At 26.6% G+C, this 23,061-nt stretch overlaps 1 protein-coding gene across 1 annotated transcript in view; it reads left to right on the plus strand.

Annotated features, from left to right (window-relative positions):
• Positions 1-204: 204 nt before the first annotated feature.
• ckd (cracked) overlaps positions 205-23,061 on the plus strand; it is a 57,996-nt gene continuing 35,139 nt past the window's right edge. The window contains exon 1 of the mRNA XM_075363403.1: positions 205-296. The gene's annotated coding sequence lies outside the window, so the exon portion shown is untranslated. The remainder of the gene's footprint in view (positions 297-23,061) is intronic.

Genomic DNA, 23,061 nt, shown 5'->3' on the forward strand with positions numbered 1-23,061 from the left:
TCACAATAGGTGGTGGTATCGCATACAAATTATTATAAATACTTTTATAAAAACTTAGATTAAAAAAAAAAATACATATCTTATACAAAATTAAAAAAATAAAATTGTAATTAATTTGGTTATTATTACTATCAAATATCCTATAGTTTCAATAAAAGAAAGACCACGCCTTTAAGCTGAAACTAAATAACAGATATATGTGTACAGATAGGCGCGCGGAGTGGGAGGCATATATAGCCCATCTTCCTGCAGTGTCAGGACAAACCTGGCGCCGGTTGTTGCACAGCTCTCTTCAGGTATGCGTCTCAACTTCGCACACCTTTAACTAGTAGATATAAATATTTATATGTTATATTACTTTTACATTTAAATTGCTATTCGGAAACCTTTTATTAAATTTAATACTAACACGTCAACAATACGTTTATGTAAAGGATTTCTAAACGACCGAAATAATAACTATTGTATTTTTATATATAAATTTTATTATTTACTAATAATTTTTTTGATTACTGTATAAAATTTTTAATTAACTAATTTTAAATACTAATATAACATCAAGAGTTAAAAAAGACTGAAAGTTTTGCTAAAAAAATTTGTTTTTGTAGGATTTTAACTAGGTAGCGAATTATATAAACAAAAAATTTAAAATAATGCGAGCACAAAAAAGGAACTAAAAAAATTTTTTTAATTTGATAAATTCCTAACTTCTTTTTGTTAATGCTAGTATTATACAATTAATAACAAAACAATTGTTTAATAATGCTAACTAAAAATAAAATCTCTTGAATAAAATTAATTTGTTTAAATATTTTAACTAAATTAGCATATTTTTGGAAAAAATAACTGTATTTTTTAACGAAATAGTCAGTATAATAAGTTTTATTTCTAAAAATAGCATGATTTTTTTGTTTATAAAAATTTAATATTTCAGGGTAGATGTAAAACAATGTCGCTTAACATTGCAGCTTATTAATATAGAAGATTCAAACTTAGTCAGAGGTATATTATTACGCACTGTTATTTTGATTTGAGTATCTATTTATCGATATGTTTTGGGTATAAATTAACTGTACTATTTTAAGAAAAACGGACTGACATTACTAACTGTTAAATTTTATTGTGTGCTTTCATTATATATATATATATATATAATATTTTACCAAGTATTTTATTATATTATCAGAATAGTAAAATTAAGATATTTAAAATTAACTTTTAGGAGCAGGCTTGTAAGTTAAACGTATCCGAATCATACTGCGTTGTAAAAAGGAATAAAATGAGTTAAAAGAAATTTTAAATTATTTTCAATCATATTAAATTGTTGTTGATAAATTATTTTTAAAAATGAACGATTTAAAAATAGATTTAATTTAGAGATAAGATTAATTATTTAGCTTATTATCAAGTCCCCCTTAAACAGTATTACCCAAAATAAAACAGTAGGTGCACTCTTGTCATACACACGCTCACTGTGTTGTTAATGAACCTATCCGTATTCTTACATGGAACTTTTTAAATTTTCTTATAATACAAAATCAGAAATTATGACAACGCTAACGTATATTCCGATTGTGTTCTAATTTGTTTTAGGGTGGATAACAAAGCAAAATTATGAGTTAAAGCCGTTGTAATTTTGTAACTAACGGTGTACACACTACACACGTGCGCGTGCGCGCGCGCACACACACACACACACACACACACACATATATATATATATATATATATTATATATATATATATATGTTTAACTATTCACAATGAATGCGGGAAAACAAAGTTTTTATGAAATTTTTTCAAATCTATGACTTAGATGAAATCATTTTGAAACGTTTGGTCAATACATGGACTATCTTTACTCTTATCGAAATTCAAGACGTATCGGTGATAGTAAACCCTTAAAAAAAATGATAACTCCATCTATAGTTCTCTAGAAATGATGTTTTTAAAAATAGAATTGAATAATTTTGTAACGGGAATTAAAAAAAAAAAAAAAATCGTTTCCTGAAAAACTAGAATCATAATATTACTATGATCATAAAAGTGTTTTATAATTTTCGTGTAGATTCTCATAGTTTTTCGGATGAGGGTAGGGATCACATTTTTTTTTAATAACTGAGTTGCGAAATCTTAACATTTTAACTTGTTTAACTAGAAATTAAATATGGATTATTATTAATTAATATTTTTAGTTTTTATTAGTTGTTATTTTGTATTAAATTGTAAGCATTAATTGTATTCAGTATAATTTATTTTTAAGTATAGAAGAAAAATTGTATAAATGACTAATTTTTATTATTACGATTATTTCTACTTTATTCACTTATTATTACTTTTTATTTTATTTTTTTAGAATTTTGTTGTTGATGTTTGGGTATGCTTTGACAAAAATTTATAAGTTTCTTAAATCCCTCATATCGGGTGATTAAGTTATTATCACTACTGTTCGAATTAAATTTCAGCTAAATGGTTCAACCGAAAAATTATCCTTATTTCGAAATTTTTTAAAAATAAAAATATGTTTTAAAATATATATATTTTTTTTATTACACATTACAAATGTAGATTACGGTATCAAGAATATAAGGTTTAAATTTTTCACGTACTAATGTATCTAATTATACGATATTATTTGTAATTTTCTTGCTGTAAGAAAAAGAATGTAAATGTGTCCCAACTTTTGTTTTCTAAAACTTTTGTCTTAATATATGAAACTTCCATTTTCTTTGTGCAATCTATCCGTTGCAGTATTATATTACAAGATGAATTAATAAATATATATATATATATAACCTATAAATTATGCAGATCATTGATTTTCGAATTTATTTTATTTTATCTAATCAACGTAATTCAAAATTCTAAATTTTCAGACTTCTTTTATTTCCTTCAATGTGCACATGTTAATGAAATTCTATATTTTCACTTTTCCTGAATTAATTTTAGTCTACTTTGTAAATACGAACATTCACAAAGACATCTTGACATCAATATATCAATATATATATATATATATATATATATATATATATATATATATGTGACATCTTTGACATCAATATATCGGACTACTTTGTATATAATAGTATGAAACGATTCTTAGCTTTAAACCAGTCTGTCTAATGAATGATGAAAAATCTGTCATATACGTAATATCTTGGTATAATTTTTCTGCTATACTTCTATTTTAATTATAATCTGAAAATGGTTATTTTTCTATAGAATATGAAGGAATTTATAGAATAGGTACTAAGTAATGTCAATATTATTCCGTGAATCCCACATAGAAGTAAGGTTAAAAAAAAAAAATAGCTTCATCGAATTGTAAAATAAACTTTCCCGATTTTTTTGCCACTATCTCCTTTTATATTGATTTGATAATAAGTAATAAAAATCTTTTAGAAAATTTTTACATTTTTTCGTGGTAATTCTTTTCGATAAAAATTATTTTGGCGGAATTAAAAATACAAAAATAATTATTTAAATATTTAGAACCTTGTTTCTTAGAGTTATTTAAAAAAAAAAAATTATAAAATCCCAGTTATGCTTCTGATTCATACCGTAGTAGAGTACATAAAAAAAAACTTTTTCCTACATAAATATTTATTTTGTAAAAAGTAATGCCACCGTCCCAAAAAAAAGTTTTAGAAGCTAAAACTATTTTGTCACTTCCTCTTTAGCCACTTCCGGTTTAGCCTCGTTAATTTATTTCTGTTATCCACTAATTATATTAATAAATTAATCCACAAATTCATGGAACATAAATATAATCGTAAATAGAATATTTTATGATATTACTGAACTGTTTATATCTAACTAGTGAATTTTTATCTCGCAGAAATAAAATTTTAGTATAACAATTTTTATTTACTTACTCTTTTTGTAATTCAATAATTCGATTTATTAGTAAATTTATTTTAATCTAGTTTGAAATTATTTGAAAAGTTAGCCTTCGAGAGTAACTTAGCTGTTTTGGAAATGATGCTTGTTAAATCTAAAGGTAACTTATAAACAATTAAACAAAATTTTAAGAAAGTATTTTACAACAATTTTGTTTATTTTATATAAAAAAACCTGTTAATTGGACGCAATTATACAGAATTTTTTTATTTGTTGCATAATTAATGGTTTTCTTTAAAATATTATTCTGTATGAATATGATGATGTGTTATAATATAATATGTTATAATAATAATAATGGATTCAATGCCTATTAAAAAAAAAATTAAAAAAAAAGATTGCATTAACTGGTTTCTACGGTTTATTCTGAACGAGGTCTATCGTAGATGTGTAGGTATCATTAACTGCAAGTAATAACAGTATATCAGGATCCGAGGTACCCAGGGACTGAAATTTATGATTACAAGCTTGAATAAATTAAAAAAATGAATAGCTTTTGTTTGCATTGTATATATAATATGAACACTAAATAACAAATATTTACTGAAACTACACAGAATAAATTTATCAAAATTTTATTCAAAAAATGTTTTGAATTTTACAAAGTAATTTATAAAATATGTTAAATAACCGATTTTTATGAATGTTAGATCTGGTATGCGTGTATTACTAAAAACGTCGTAGGCGAGGAGGGTAGGTAATTGTCAATGAAGAGAATCTGTTTAGTTATATTTAATCTATTTAAAAAAAAAAAAATTATTCTAAAATAAAATATGAAATTATTTGCAAACTTTCCGATCCGATGGAAAGAAAAACAACAAACTACTAAAATTTCACGAGTTACGTTGTCGTTTCTAATATTATCGGTCGTCTTTGTTCTGTGTTACAATTATTTTCCGGAATGAATCTACTACTTTCAACAGATAACGAAATTGTTTTGTAAAATTTAAATAAAGTTTTATTTGTTAAAAAATTACTTTTTTATAAAAATATGCGTCCAAAACGTACGTCAGAATTAAAATTTTATAACGGAACAAAACATTAATGAGTTCGGCTTATAATATATAAGCGTATAAAAATTTCTACATAGTCATATCAGATTCATGACTTTAACTAAAATCAAGAAATTTATCATTTTCATTAACAGACTTGTATAAAACAATGAATTCTGGGTAAGAAACTTTTTACATTTCACCAAAATATCGTTTTATTAACGATGCGATTTGCCTGTACGCATGATCGTCGGGTGTGTCAGTACCTTTCTTAATTGGTTGTTATAATTGTGATACCATGCGTTTGAACGGAGCTCAATTCTGCTACCGGTTGTTACCTATCCTGTTAGTAGAATTAAATTAATGCACTAAAGGTTGGTAAATTTGAAATCGGAAAATATCAACTGCCGTATTCTAAGAGGCTATCGTCTTTAATGAGGTCATATAATATCTCAAAGGTTCCTTAAAAATAAAATTATTCCTTAAATAATTTCTTAAAGAATTAGCTACTAATTACTTTTTCGTTTATTTATTTATTTTTTAACGAACTCTTTATTATTTCTCTTCCGCCGTAATGTTTAACCTCAACGTTCATATCGAGTTCTATGTTTTGCTATTATCCTTAAATATCTGATGTAAATCTAATTTACCGTTTTATTCAGACCGAATTAACAAATTCAGATGTTTTAAAATGTGGCCAAACAAAAGTTTGTTTTTATTCTAGAAGGTTTTACCAAAAAATTATTTATTTGTGTTTAAAAAAATTCCTTCATATTGAACTCGATCAAAAATATGTAACGTTCAACATTTAGTGTAACACCACATTATACGATTCATTATTAAATGCTTTTCTGTCGTCTAATTTTTTCTGATCCATATTAACATATTTAACCAGGATAATTTCATAAAAATGACCTAGGCTTGTTTTAAAATTTTTACTTGCCTTAACTTAATAATATGATATAAGATATAAATATACAAATTATTTGCTCACTTTTTCGTTAATTAGAAAAAACTGAATAAAAGAATTTGTACTATTGTTATTCAATATATATTTTTTTATATATTTGCATACAATACTTTATTAATTTGCTTTTCGCTAAATAAGTATAATTTATTGTAAATAGCAGAAATTAATTAAAAGGTTAAATCTTTGCTAATATATCGATAAAGAATGCGTGAATATCTTTTCCAAAAGGAGTTGTGCGAAAGAAGCTAAAGTTTCTTTCAGTGCTCTGCGTACATTTTTGTTTCCTTTTTGAAAGTTCTTCTGGGTATTTTTTTTTTTTTTTTACTGAGTTCGTCCCGATCGTTAAAATAGTAACGATTATTATTACTGTTTTAATTATTAAAAATTTGTGAAATAATATAATTGTTCTTCATCAAATAACTAAATAAGTATTTTTTTTACTATATTAATTCTTCTGGTTGTTTTCCATCTGATCTAACAAGAATAGATTTTAGTTGATTTTATGTAGGCGTTCTCAATTTTATTAACATTACTATAGAACCTATTTTTATTACTACTTCAACGAACAAATAGTGCTGCAGCATAAAGGTGAAAAAATAATTTGGTCTTCATTGATATTATTAATATGTTTCATTTCATTATTCGAACAACAAATGTTATAGTTTGACATTACTGATAATAATTTGTGAATTACATGTGCATGCGTTCAAATCGTCTATGACGATTTGACTGCAAGTGTCTGAAGGTAGATTTATCAACATCTCCCGACCGGACTTTTGAATAGTTTCACTTGTCTTTTTAGCGGTGTTGAGGCGGGTGTTATCACGTAAAAGAATTACGCATTTTGGGAGACAACCATGGAATTTAATCCTTTAGCGGGTATATCTTTATTTTCTAGCATTCACTTTACTATTCGCTTTTGATTGTACGTTGCTATTCCAAGTAATCGCAGTGAACTGGCCTTTATAGTCCCAAAAGACCATTAGCATCATACCGTAGGTTTTGAAGTCTTTCCTGGCGGTTACACTCGGATGTTTTTATTCCTTACTGTGATTATTGGATTCCAGTTAATAATGATCAATCCAAGTTTCATCACAAGTTATTATGCGATCTAAAAAAAGCATTCATTACCTTTCGCTAAAACCCGTTGTTTAAGTTCTGTATATATGTAAATTCGAGTATCTTGGTGATTTTTAATCGATCGTGTCTGAATCCAACTTGAACACGTTTCACGGTTATTCAGTTTATGGATAATGAAATGAACAGTGTCGGTATTTTCACTACGAATTTAAACAGTTTCCCTAATTTTTATGCGACTGTCCTTGCGAATTAGATCATTAATGCGATTTTGCAAAATCTCAGTCGAACTTCCACCTGTTTTCCGCTACGATGAAAATCGGTGACACTTGCTTTACCCAATATAAACTTTTCAATCAATTTTTAAAAGTTTTTCTGGTTAATACAATTTTAACCGGACTGTTTTAACATCCGCGAGTGAATTTCGTCGTTTTACACCTTCAGAAAATAAAATTTTTATCACAGCACGCAGTTTTTCCACGGTACAAGTTTCAAGCAGAGCCGACATTTTGAAAAAAAATAAAAGAGGTTATAATGATAGGATTTCTTTTGGAAGTGCTAATATTTTCTGTTTGATGAGTGCTAACTTGAATGTTAGATAGTTTTAGTTTATTCTATTAACAATTTTTTTTGCTGTTGTAATTAGTATCTTTAATTATTGAATGACCCTTTTTATTAGTGATATTTAAATAAATTACAATCCATGAAGTTTGTATGAACTTTGTTTTGCTACCTTTATTTTTGTTGAATATAAATTTTTTATCGTCCTGTCTTACAATCACTTTCAATACATGAAGTACAATCTTTAGGTGTAATTTCTAAACGATCAGTCAAAATATTATAATTAGAATAAAACCTAAGGATACCGATACATTATCAGTACTTTGAAATTAAAAAAAAATTAGATTCTGATGTTTCTTGTTTATTGTGTTTTGTGTTGAATTGGCTTAGAACCTTTGTTTCGTTTAGCAATAAACAGAATTTTAGTAATAAGCAGAATTTCTTTTGTAATAATGAACTCGTACCAAAAAATATATCGTTTTGGTTTAAAAAATAATATTATCAGAACTTCGTACGTAGCAAAATTAAAGACATCTATTTAAACATTTTAATTTCGTACTACTGATAACGTTAATATTTTTAGTTACTTTACCGATTTAAAATACATAAAAATTAATTGATAATATTAGATAAGAATTATTATAATATTTTTGAATTGAGAAACACTAATTGAAAAATTCTTTATAATTATTGTTCTGTCTCGGGATGAACGATTAACTGGATTCCTTACAAACTGATAATTACTCAATACTTGAACTGTTTCAGATAGTAGCGTCTTACAACCGAAGTTTGTGAAGTAAAGACAAATAACGAAGCTACGTTTAATAGCCCTTTCCTATATTTAATCGACTTCGGGTCTATTTCATTGCTTTCCGTTGTCATTTACTACATCTGTTTTTTGATATAACTATTGGAACACACCGATGTTAAAGATATATCTTTAGAGAAAAGCAAATTTGTAAGTTTTAATAAAAATATTGGATTTTAACCAAAACAGTATAAAGAATCAAGTAAATTGGGTTGTAACTAACATTGTTGATGTTTAAGTTATAAAAAATTATTGTATTAAAAGAGAGATTTAAGCAACTTATAGAAATTAATCTGTAAGTATAATAATAACTTTGTTTCTTCTTTAAGATAAAAATCAAATATTTAAAAATTACACTCAAATAAATTTAAAAAAAATATCTTTTGTACGAAGTATGCAGAGAATACAGTCATTATACAGGCATCCCATCGGAGATCTAGATAGATTTATATGTTATGATGGTTCTTGACTCAAAAAAAGTGGTCGTTAAACATATGTCGTTCTTTTTATCTGTGTGTTTGTGTATCTGTTTGCGTGAATGTAGCCTGTATTTGAGTCTGAACAACTGAATTAATTTCACTACCATTTTCTACGTTTACTGGTTTATATATATATACATATATATATATATATATATATATATATATATATGAAAATTGTCATACGAATTTAAAAAAATAATATATATTTATTATAGTTTTTTGTTTCAAAATGTATCTTTAATATTAGCATATTCTTTTCTACATATACATCTACTACTTTCTGTTAAACTAATTTGGATATCTTCATTTTGTATAAAAAATATTTACCGTAGAGAATGTATAAAATGTAGTTTTTCTGCCTGTCCTAGCCGCGTTATGTCTGTATCTATTTTTTTTAAGCTTAATAACACGTCTAAAAAATAACTGTAAAAATCGGAAGTGGATTTAATTTATTTTCGAAGAGCAGTTGTCTTACCCTAAACGATTCTATATCATTACAGAACTTTGTTTTCAAAAGACTGAAAGAAATATTGAAGGAAGTTACGATTTATATATATATATATAGTTATATAGTTATCTTGTTTAAATAAGTCGATTAAGAAAACATATATAGCTTATTACCACATTACATCGGGGATGAAATGATATCTGTAAATAAAAATGAGAATATTTTCTTAATTTGAACGGGATAATTAGTTTTACGGGCTAATTTGTTGTTAAAAACATAACACGGAAACGTAAATATCAGATCTTTATTAGGGAAACCCTTCTTCGAGAATTAAAAAAAGTAATAAAAATAAATACATAAATCTTTTGCATTGAACACTGTGTTTATTATTATTATTATTATTGTTATTAAAATTAAGGATAATAAATAATAACTTCTAGAAAAACAGGAAATATATGTATTTAAAATATGTATGACAGAACGCTGTAATAATACTGGTTTTAAACGTCATACATTTTTTCTTTACTTGTAAAGTTTACGGATTCTCTGATAAAATAGCTTAATCAGAATCGTGTTCTGATGTTGACATTCATTCATATGGAGAAATTTCTAAGTCACGAAACAATTATTATCATTAAACATAAATAATGGGAAAAAAATTATTTTTAAATATTTATTCTTCTTAACTCAAGATTTTAAAATAGAATTAAGGGATGACATATGCTTTTATCCAGATTCGCATCCATACATACATATACAAATGTACGTGTATTCATACATATAAATTCAATATCGTTATATAATTACAAATCCGTGGAAATTTATTGTAGCTTGTAAAAATGATTTAGTACGCTTGGTTTTTTGTTAAAAATAAAATCTTTACTTTCAAAAGTAAAAATTTCCCCCTTATAAGCTATTAGTAGGAGTGTTACCGACCTAAGGTTTAAGGTTCAGAAGTTATAGTCAAATTTGAAGCTATAGTCTAGCGAAATGTTTAAGCCGAGTTTAAAATTAATCACTCTAAAATTTTGACTTGTTTCCTTACTAAAAATTCTTACTTTTTCATTCCCCTCCCAAAAACACCAGACATTCAATTACCGTATTCTTTTAATAAATTTTAGCCTGAGATAAAATGTTTTACGTATATCTTATGATACGAGATTTTATTGTTTTTATTTTCCTAGCAACATAGCTTTAGAGCTATGCTGCAAGAAGGAAAGTATGGTAATCAGTTAAAAAATGGTGTATGGGTTTTTTTGCATTTCCCGACGTTCATGACCCAGGGACTCCCAAAAAACAAAAAAATGAGGGGTAATTTTCGTACGTATGTTTATATGTACGTGTGTTGGCGTGTTTAAAGCTTAATAACTTTTGACTGGATAAATCGATTTTGATGAAATTTTGTACACAGACTCATGTTTATGGAATAATTTGTTAATAAAACTTTGGGCTCAATATCTCTAGTGGGTCGGGTAGATAGTTTTTTGGGGTCAATTTTTTCAAAATTTTTCAAACATCACCTCACTTTATATTAAGCTCGATAAATGCGTACATGCTTATCTTACCATTTTTAGAAAAATTTAGCTTCAAAATTACTCCTTCACCAAAAATAGAAAGAAGGTATCTTTTTTTTTACATTGCACATTTTATTTTAACAGAATCGTTTGTATGTCTTCCTAGGCATAGCAGTAGTTCATTTGATCCTAAAAAAACTTTACGGGGTTGGGGAAGCCGATTAAATTTAAAAAATGGCAATTTTTTAATACTTTTTTCGGTTTATTTAAACTTTTAATATTATTAAAAGTTTATTAAAAAACATTAATGATAAGATTAAAATAGAATTTCATCATACGAGTAATCACCCCCTAAGAAATAAATCTTAGGTAACTTTTTATTGATTGTACATTTTTTCAGTGGAATATTTTTTAATTTCTTCCATTTAACATAGTAAACCTCAAAAAAAAAAAAAATACTTGGAAGTAATTCTGAAAGTGGGAGAGACGAAAGTATAAAAAATACAGATTTTTTGGATTTAAAAAAAATGTTTTTGGTTTATTTAATTATATAATGATAATTTTGCAATAAAACTTAATCATAAATTACCTCCATCCAAAAAAAGGAATCTTAGGTAAATTTTTTCACGTATCATTATTTTTTTACGATATGAGAATAAATAACCAATATCAAGGAGCATTACAACTTTGTTGTCAGCTTTTTTCTTTGGTTTTAATTCATATCTTGAAATAAAGAATAATATCATTGAAGATAGAAAGTCTAATTTATATATATTTAATTTCAAGAAATTTAATGAGTTAATAGATTACCAAAAAACCTGTGTTATTAACTTACGTATTGATAACACTAACTCTAAAATTTTAATAATTATTACTTTAAAAAAAATTTTTCTTACATTTAAAAGTTGAGTAATTTATGTAACAAGTTTAGTAAGTTGTGTAACTAAACACTTCCATAAGCGCACGCAAACAAAACTTTCCATTATATAATAGACCCCTTCACGTAAACAGTAAAATAAATTACTGGACATAATCTTAAAATTTGTACTATTGAAGGCATTTTCGGTAGAACTAAACACTAAACTGAGATGAAACCCTTTATTAAATTTTATTCTAGACTTTTATTTCTATATATTATTGTTAAATTCTTACAAAAAATCTCGTATTAGAATTTTGTACATCGGATAAATACTACATTGTAGATTGTTTTCCTTGAAAGATTTCTACATTGAAATTTATTACTATTCATCGGGACATAGTATGCGAACTTACCCTTTTATTAATTTAAAATAGCATTAGTCTCATTTTAATTTTCTCATTATTATCAAATAAAAATGTATTATTAAAACTCAGCAGAATATCTGTTAAATCTATGCGTAGACAAGAAAATAAGATAATTTGGGGATTAATATTTTGATAAACGTACGTTTCTCGAAATAAAAGTAAAATTAGGGTTTCCTCGGCATAAAAGCTTTTCTAAGTTATATTCAGTAAGTTTTCACTTCCTGTAAAAAAAATATTTTTGTACTAACATTTGCTGTAATAATATTTTATATAAATGTATAACTCAAAAGAAAAGTTAACTTGGATTTTTTTTAATTCTGAAGATTACGACCGACACCTCGTACAACGGATACCGCTTCTAAATAGCCCCGACAAAACAGCCCCTATAAAATAGCCTATTCTAATATAGCCCAAGACTATATATACAAACACAGATAAGCACTGGTGGGGGTCGAAACGATAACTAGAAACTGAAAAAAATCATCCATACTAACTTCTAAGGAAAATATATTACGAGAAACCCTTGTAAAAAAGGAAGTTTAAATTTAAGCCAAACATAACCTACGTTCGCTTCGCTCGCTAACCTCGTCTAATTAACGTTAAATATACTAATTTTCTTCTGGGCTATTTTAGAATAAGCTATTTTGTCGGGCTATTTTGATGGGTCACGCTTACAACGGTTAATGCTATATTTTTTTGTTCGGTAACTAAAAGTGATTTTTCACTAAGATTGTGTACAAATATCGGTAATGAATTAACTCTCATCGTCTTTAAAATAAGTAGAAATCTTTGAAGAACTGTTAAGATTAAAAAGTTTGCGTCGCGATCAAGCATATTACATTTTTTTGATCATTTGTTTTCGTTTCAAGTCAATACTGATCAACAGCAATCGAAATTTTTATAACTATATATCTAATTTGTACATCTTTTTACAAATATTATTTCGATTATTTATCAATTTTTTATAAATTTATTTGCATAAAGAAATATGTAAAATTTAAAAAAAAAAATAGAAAATCTACTCGCTTTCTAAACAAGTTTTAAGTGAACTTCTAGAAGATGTATTCGAAGTCTTTATTCAGTTACATAGTTAGCTATGTTGTGGGTGGCGTTATCTCAAATTAGTTACGTGGCCAAACAGTATATTTAATTATTTAATTATTAAGTTGTTCGTTTAATGTGGATTTTCGTTTACTTTGCCGCTATTTCGTTTATAAGAGTTGTTCTTTACATCACAGACATGAATTAATTTTGTTATATGAGATTTATTATTTTTTTAGACTATTTATAAATATAGTGCGAGAATCAGTGTCCGGGTCCGGTTTTCTATGCTTCTTATAGAGAAGGAACATTTCGATCTACCACAAAAACTTAGCTTAGCGCGACTTATTATTGGTTAGTGGGGTTAATAGAACAATTAACAATATTGATGAGGATCCAATCAGTTTTCGTGTTGGTCACACACACACATGCACAGACACACACAACACACACACATATATATATATATATATATATGTGTGTGTGTGTGTATGAACGTGTGGTAACTTCTTTTACCAAAGAAAGTGTGCATGGGAAGAAAGAATATTGGTTTAAAACATCAAGTAGTGGTTATTTTAAAGGCTAAATGCTGCTGGAGAGGAGATATAACGATTTAATTTCTTCTTTTTTTCGAACTACGAGTAGAAATTAATTATATATTCCTCAGAAAAATATTATTGAATCATATTTCTATTTTTCACGCACTTCTCCTTAGAATTTTTTCGTGTTTCGAACGTGGCGACTCTGTAGTGCTGGCAATAATTTAAATGAGTTTAATATTAACTGCTAACAAAGTTAATGAAATTATTATTTCTTTTCTAATTTTTAAGGTTTAGTAAGCATCAAATTTATCACTAATCTAAATTTCAATATTTTTTTGTATTTTTAAAAATTATAAATAATCATTACTACGACATAAAAATAAAGAATTCATTGGAGTAGTAATGACCTTCTTTTAGTTAAATTATGAAATTTATGACTGAATTTTCATGTAAAATAAGCTTTTAGTACATGGAATACTTTAACAATAAATTTCTTTTCTCTTTATGATTTTCTTTTATATAAAATTTATTAATATTTGGTTTAATTGATATTTACTTTAAAAAAAGAAGAAATTAAAGAAATCATTAACTTATTTCCCGATTACTATTAATGCTGCTGCTACTACCACACAACCATAGAAAATTCTTAAATTGCTGCCCCAAAATAACTCTCAAGTTATTTAAAAACTGCCTCAAATTGTTAAAGTCTGGTTTTTCTTACTACATAAGCCAATTTTTTTTTTTTCTAATATGTACGTTGCAATATGTTTAACTAGTGAAAAATTAGCACCCTCCCCATCCCCACGGACCAATGAGATGATGATGATATGTAGATGTAGTCTTGTGCAGACTCAGGCCGACCATTCCCGAGATGTGTAGTTAATTGTACCCCAACCACCAAAGTACACCGGTATCCACTGTCTAGTATTCAAATCCGTAAAAAAGCAAATAACCTTTCCTAGGATTTGAACCTCAGAACCTTTGACTTTGAAAATCAGCTGTTAAACAACTGATATCCGACGACGAGTTATGTTATTGCGACCAACATCGGGCAAATTAAACAAGATTTTTTTTCACTTGTAAATAGAATGTTTTAAAAACAACAAATATTTCAAAGAATTTGATTGCCTTGTAATTAAAAGCTATAAAAATGTATTCGGTTTACTTGCGGAATTATTTTTTCTAATTTAAAAGTTTTCAATATTTAATAATTAAAAAAAACAAATAAAACAGTAGTAGAAAATATTATAAAGTGATTCTTTCTATCTATATGTGCATGTTTATTTATTTGCCCGTTTTATCCGTATCCCTTTAATTGCTAATGAAAGGGTCAATTTAATTTTTCTGTGTTTTTTTATCAGATGGTCAATATTTTTTGGAATGATAATATTAGATTTTTAACGATCAATCCTTTCAAGTGAAAATCCTTTCATCATTATTCCCTCCACACGCAGATTTAAATCTATTATTTTTTAAAAATAATTCTTCAGTAATAATAATATTTTCCTGAACATTACTTTATATTTAATGTTATTTTATGGCCGGGTAAATGTAATTTAAAAAAAGATTCATACGCGTTTTGATTGTTCAAAAAAGTGAAATTAAAAGAACCGGTCAATCCATCGCAATGAATTTGCAACTATACAGGTAGCACAGTGATACTGAAAATCTTTATTAAAAAAATTCCTTCGATGTTGCAATTTCGTTCAAATACGACTTTTAACTGAATAAAGTCTATATATGTATAAGGCAAGAAACACGGTATACCGAAGACCGACTCCTTGATTCGTCGAGATTAAAATCTGGCCTTTCAAGTTCCTAAATAGCCTCTAAACATTCCACACTCGGCTACCGTTTGTATTTAATTAACTATGTAAAAATATATTTTATAGCCCTTAATGTAAACATTAAAAAAACATTCAAACAAACACATGCAGCTAACGAATTCGTAAATTACATAACGATGTATAGTCCGTTCAATACTAAATTTAAAGAAACAAAATATATATATTTAATAAGTATTTCTCCCCTGCTGGTTCCGTTAACTAAGATCGGTAGGGGGCACGATGTCAGCATCCTCGTTTTCGTTCGCTTCTTTTACTTCGTAAAAGAGATTGAAGGTTATCAAAATCGGTAGTCTTGTAGAAAATAATTTATCGGTTATTTTATAAATTGAGGACGTGAAATATTCATAAAAAATCTCTTCCACATTTTGATGTATCATTATTTTAAAAATTATACCGTCTACTTAAATTAATCAATTTTATAATTTTTTTAAATCGTCAGTTGATCGATTTAATTTTATCATTTATCCCTCTCTATTTTGTGCTAAACTTACAATCTAAATGTATTTAATACGTTTATAATTTAGTATTTTTAAGTATATTTAATCTTTATCTATAAATTTACTCTACAATTCCTTATATAAACAGATTAACTACCCCTAGATGCCTTAATGTTGGACTATTCAACTTAATTCTCTTGGGTATGTGAGACGCACACAAAAGATTAATCTTCTCTTTTCCGGATTTGTTTTAAAATCTCTTTATTTGATGTTCCATTAAACCGTTTAATTTTCAAAATTCTGTCTTTTTAACTTCCTTGTCATATTTTGTTCCCATTGAGTGCAATATTTCATACAAACGTTTTAGACTGGACTCCAATATTATCCTTGAATACGGTTTCATGATATTACTTTTATTTAAGCAAACAAACAGAAAGTTAAAACTTTTTAAGAAAGTTTTAACAATATACACATAAATTGTGTTAACGTTTTGACTATACGAAAGCCTACAAATATATTTATGCGCAAACGTACCAAGCCGCTCAAGTATTTTAGCAATTATTATACTAAATAATAGATTACCTGATTTCCGGTTCAATTTCTGGCACGGATAAATTATTTTTTTTACCTGTATCTCGTTTCCTATTGCAATATATGTAAAACATAACCATTAAGGTTGTTATATTAAAAATTAAACAGATTACTGTAGAAAAACAATCTCAAAATATGAAGCGTAGTTTAATATTAGTTATAAGTATAAAAAAAAATGTCAGGCAGTAGGATTTGGTTTCGGAGAAGTATTTCGTTTTTTCCTGCTACCTTTACTTATTTTTATTCATATCTACCTCTCCGCTTATCCTTTAATGGGAGTCAAGTTTTTTAATGTTTTTTAATCTACTGGCTGAGTGTTATTTTCTGTCCTTCCTAGCACTGTCACTCTAACATTCGTAGTTGACCCGTTTCGGCGTACCTTCATTCTCAAAGCTACTTTTAGCACTGAGTCTTCCTGAGTTGGAATCACCGAATAAATAGCTATGTTAAGCTCCTGCAAGTCCCCATCCTATCGCTATTTACAAATGTTAGAGTGACAGTGCTAGGAAGGGCAGAAAATAGTACTGAAATCAATCGTGATAATCCTAGCGAAAATAAAAAATATGGTGAAAATTTTAGTCTATTGGTTTTTGAAAATTTTAAATATTTAAGATATATTGTAGTACTCTATTCTAACGATTGTGTCACTTGATATCCTGTTCAAAATTGTCTACTATATAGATTGTAGGTTCCGAGCACTAGGAAACCGAATGGTGGGAAACTTAGCTTTATTTATCAGAGCCAGCAAAAGATTAAGCAAAATAGTAGAATCTATGTAAATTATGAGGTTATGAAATAATTAAAAACATATACCCGCATAAAAAAACTCTGGCGATGGACTCTCAACGTCAAAAAATATGGGTGAATTTTAAGCGGAAAGTACGCGATGAAAAGTGTAAAATATTTTAGTTTTGAATGTTCATACGAGTTACTACTTTTAATTAGGGGGAACCGAGATGGCAAAACTGAAAAATTTATAACGTAAAAAAACCTGATTTTTGAAAATAAGTAAACTACAACGTCTTAAAATACGCATAAAAGTCGTTTTACACGTTATAAAGCTATGAGAGAACAGAAAACCTTGATTGAACTCCAGATTAATAAAATACACGTTCCCTCTGTTTTCCCTCATGGGAAAAGTTGATTAAAAATTACAGAAAATCAAATGCGTTAATAAAGTAAGTAGAGTATACTACCGAATGGTTGAAATTAGAAAAAATTTGTTGCGATCAAATTGCTGAAAGTCAACGAATTTTAAGTTTTATTTATGAACGAATAAGAACACATTAGCAATTTGGTTAAAATTATGAAATACATCTGAATACGGTTGCGTTTCGTTCGAACAGTTTTAAGTTTATGTACAATTTATTATCAGTTTAACATTTTATTTAAATATGTTCCTTTTAAAATTTACTTTAAAATGATAGATTTTTTTTTTAACTCTTACCATAGCGTACACGTAGTTTGGATGACACACACATATATTTTCGAATTATATGTCTAATTAATTACATGTCGGTATAGTTATATAAGAGAATGTTTAAGTTGTTAACATTGAAAAATTGTATTTTACAAATAAATAAAAGTGTATGTATATACTCGTATAAATAAATATATATTAAATATATAATAATATGCTATATTATATATTTATAATAGTTAAATATATATATATTTAACGCCATTAAAAAAAAAATATTTTTATAGACTGTAATAATCTAAATGAAATAATATGAATCATACCATTTTAAAACTTACACACCATGATCTAATCTCTTTTTAGATTTTTTTAATTAGGCTTTGTGCCTTCTAAATTACGAAGCTGTATAACATATTCAAATGAAGCTATCCATAAAAATAGTATTAAATACTAATATAAATGTACATTTAATATCTGTACAGATATAAATTAAAAAAACATAAATTTATCTGTTAACTCAAAATTCACGCTTAACTGATAATAATAAATAAATATTTTATTTTTATATTAAAAACAAACATGTGTTAGTTATTATTTTTTTTTAATCTTCGCTTAGAAAGTCACGCATGGATTATCTTAAAAAGAATCTCTTTAGAGAAAGGTCATGGCTCATATCGTTTTAAAATTATTAATAAACTTTAAATTGCCATTTTATTTCCGTTATATAACTTATAATCATTGTTTTTTTTCTTTTTGATTTTTAATAATTAAAATAATAGTAATTTATTATCATTTTTTAACAATTTATATAGCTAATATATAATTAATATTCTTTTGTGCTAATTCTCTCCGTTTATAAAATGAATAACATAATCTTACTTAGTTCTGAAAACCTGAAAAGAAGTAGACATTAAACTTTCTTTGCAGTTATATATTTAAATTATTCTTGCAAAACGATTGGTGCCTGTTCCCCGTTGATGTGATCGAACACAGGTAGACAAATGTGTTAATTTTGCATTTTACTAAAATTAAATGTAATGTAAACAATATGAACACTTCGATGATATATTTTATAAACTTGGGAAAATATTACGGTGTAAAATTCTACATTATGGGTCGAAAGATTTTGATTAAATTTCAAACAGATTTATTTATGTAATTAGTCAACTCTGAAGTCACGCTGGACACTAAGTAAATAATCCCCATACAGAAAAATTATTTAAATATTAATACATACGTTAAATAATATCAAAATTCACCTATTATTTTCGTAAAACTGAACAAAACTTAAAATTTTAGGTTGAAATTAAGGATAGTTAGAAATCATAGTAGGTATGCCCTCTTCCATCAAACATCTCTACTCTCATCGGGGTGTACGTCAAAAAAGCCGAAAAATTATTTTTTCAAGACTAAATAACATTAACATTAATCGGTGATTTAAATTAAAAATATAATTAGTTAAAAGTATACAAAACTCTTATTATATTACTCCATATTTATTTACTACAGACAAATTATCAGGCAAAAGGCCGGTTTCATTTTCACTGGTGCCATTAACCGTATTATCCAGTACGTAGAAGGTACTAAAAAAATTGAGTTAATAAAATTGAAGTGAAGGTCAGTTATGTTGATCCTGTAGAATGAAGACTCGGTAGATATTTCTATTTTCGTGTTAAGACGGTTGATATTTTTTGTCGAGACATTACCAATAAAATCCGATAAAGTCATAGATCTTGGTCTCATATATCTTACATATCTTACATATATCTTATTCCTTTTGCTTATTACAGTCTCTGTGTATCAAATCTAAAACCCATTCGGTCCACATCTCATCAGGACTTCTTGCTACATGCCGGGAAAATTGAAATGCCAATTTTTTTATTAATTGTATTACATCAGTTTCCTCGATCCTCTGATCGTATCATATAGTATTTTTTGTCGTTGTATTCTTTTTTGAATGCCAGAACATACCTTTTATCGGTTTGGAATTTCAAATTAACTTTTTTTTAATGATCATCAATATATGACGTAAATAAACGTTGTCTATAGCCTTAATAAATTTGTAGATTTTCACAGTTGAAATATTTGATCTAAACAATTCTGTTACCGCAGAATAATTTCCATGCTAATTTTATTTATTCCTGTATTTCTGGCATTGTATTGTTATGAATAATAAAAAAAAAAACATGTATCTCTATTTCAAGAAAATGATCTGCCGCTCAGTTTTTACTGTTCTTCAAGATTTTTTGTCTCATTTTAAACTAAATCTGCTTTGCTACGTCTGAGTTCGGCGAATCGCGTACCGTTTATTCTACATTTACCAGGTAATTTTACAGATAGAAAATTTTAATTACGCAGATAGCGCCAATTTAGGAGATGAAAAACGTTTCATCCAATAGGATACGTATTATCCGCTAAACTAAAATAGTTTGATCCGAAGGTTAGACGATATTCAAAGGAATTGTCAAACGTTGGTAATTATCCAATTACCTACATGTAACAAAAGAAGTAGGAGTAGAGGCCTGTAGCTGATCTATATCTATTATACCTTCGTTTAAATCAATAATTCCAAACCATATTTTACTTTACAATACATGATTTTACTCTAGGAACATCTCATTTCAAATTTTGTATTTTTAAACAGTCACCCGTATTCTCTTACAGGTTACTATAGAATTTATTAATGAACCGAATAAATTAATCGCTGTTATTTCACTGTTTATTTTATTTTGGCCGACAATATTTTAAGCTTGTTTTTGACGTGTCATAATTTTTAATTTTTTTATAAATCTCCTTTAATCCAAGCAAAATTCCATTGAGATCTAATAATTAATAAAATGACATTAACTATCTTTTAAATTACTGTTTGAAAGTACTCTTGAGTATTGAATTCTATCCTTATTTTTTTGCGACTTAACGTACCTTCGTGTTCGTAACCGGTTAGTAATCTCTTGATGTCTCTTTTAGAATTTATTTGATATTAAATTCATCGCATAAATTTCGGTGAACGAAACCAAACGAAAACCGCGTTAAATTCTAAATAATTTAGCAAAATTTTAACGCGGTTTTATTTGGAAATTGCCGTAAAAATTTCGCTTTCCTATTTATAATACTTTAAATTTTGAATTGAATTCGTCCTTGTAGGTATAGAAACTGGAATGAATTCCATCAATAGTAATTAAAAGAAATCATATGTTTTTTCGCCGATAAAAGATATAGAGGTCTCATTTTGAAACAAATCACACCCGTATTACTTTATATCTTTTATTGGAAAGAAAAGATTTTTCTTAAATATTCTTTGTTTAAATTTATTGTTATAACTTTTTAAAATTTAATATACATATTACTGTAATCTCGTACACCCTTTTGCTAATCTGTTTTGGTTATCTTTTAACGTATATAGTTTTAAAGAGATTAATATTATTATGAAAAAGTTTACCTACCTTTTTTAAGAAAATGTGTAATGAAATACACCACTATTGAAATTTTGGTTGGTGGATCAACGTCAGGAAATTCAGGTCTGAAATATCGTGCGGGACTCCAATAGATTGTCAAATGCAATGACCCATGCACAACATTTAACTTTTTGTTCAGTTGTAAATCCCATTTTAGCCATTAAATGTTAACACAAGAAAGTGAAGCATATGACTAACTTGTTTTATTAAATTTTAACAGCTGTTTAACAATATACCATTTGGTTTTAATGATTTTTACCAATTATTTTGTAATGAAAAAAAATGTTGTTTATCCGAAACTGATGATTTTATTTGAAAGCTGCTATTTTGTTTCTATAATTCCTAAAAGGTTGAAATTTTCGTAGAACATTTTTAGAACCTTCGTTAAAAGGTGTGTATTCAATAGAATCGGTTGAGGAATGGGCGAGTGATACTAAATGAAACGCGTAAACCTCTTCGTGGGACACACGGTATATATCTGTACATAGCCTACTCGTACATTATTCAGAAAAATGTTCATTTTTAGGTTTACTGGGATGTAAATTTATGCATATATTTTTTTTTTACCTACTTCAACTACGTTTATTATTTTTTCGTTACACGTTTGTATTTTTTCTATTTCTCCTATTGTTATTCTTTTGAAAATGTTAAATACTTTAATCAGCTAATTTTAAATACGTATCTGAATATTTAAACGATGCCTCAAGATTTTCGTTGATGCATCAACCTAGAGATGAAAAAAATATGTTAATGAAAATTAGACTATTTACATTCTGTATGTAAATCATCGCTTTTTGATTTTAAATAATCTGTTATGATGTATTTCTAAAAATGATTAGTTTTTAGGCCTGTTATTTTGAATAAATAACGATTCTCACTCTGAATACCTGGTATAGTATATTAATTATATGATGATATTAATTACATGTATATTATATTAAATATTTTTATTTATATAATTTTAAATTCGACGAATGATATGAATTTTTTTCATTGTAATGATGAAAAACTTTTTCACCTTTCATAATTTTTTTTCATCTTCTGTTTCCCTAATATAAAATCATAAATATTTTGTTTTACTCAGTTAATATTTTTATTGTGTTGTTAAAACTATTTTGTTTATGAATATTCCTTGTTAAATTATTTCATTATGTTTTTTACAGCTTGTAGCAATTAAAAAAAAAAAAAATATCCTATTTTGTTAATTAAATAATCCTTAGGCATGATTTTTTGTTTGTTTTATGAAACATTAACTAAATTATTTATAAAAATTATGAATTATTTTATTAGCAATCTGTTACCCTTTTTTCTGTTTATTGTGTTATTGTAATGCAAATAAAAAATTTGTGATATAAGCACCTTATTTCATGCATGTTAATAATATTCAATATTTTTATGGTTTATTTTTTTACAACGCGTTTAAGTAAAGATTATCAACGTTGAATAACCTTATCGTGCCTCTTATATCTTAGAAGTAACATGAAACTTCCCGTTGTAGAAATTACTTCATTTTACATTATTCTTTTTGTCTGTGTTTTTTTTTTGTCATTGTCTGTGTACATGACGTTTCTTCAAGTTGATTTTAAGTTTAAATTCCTGTCATAATCCCAATAATGAAACAAAGTTATCATAGACAGTAAAATATATAATAATAATCGTAATTTTTTTAATAACTTTCTTACACTAATA

This window comes from Lycorma delicatula, chromosome 4, assembly GCF_047948215.1.
Source record: "Lycorma delicatula isolate Av1 chromosome 4, ASM4794821v1, whole genome shotgun sequence".
Lineage (NCBI taxonomy): Eukaryota > Metazoa > Arthropoda > Insecta > Hemiptera > Fulgoridae > Lycorma > Lycorma delicatula.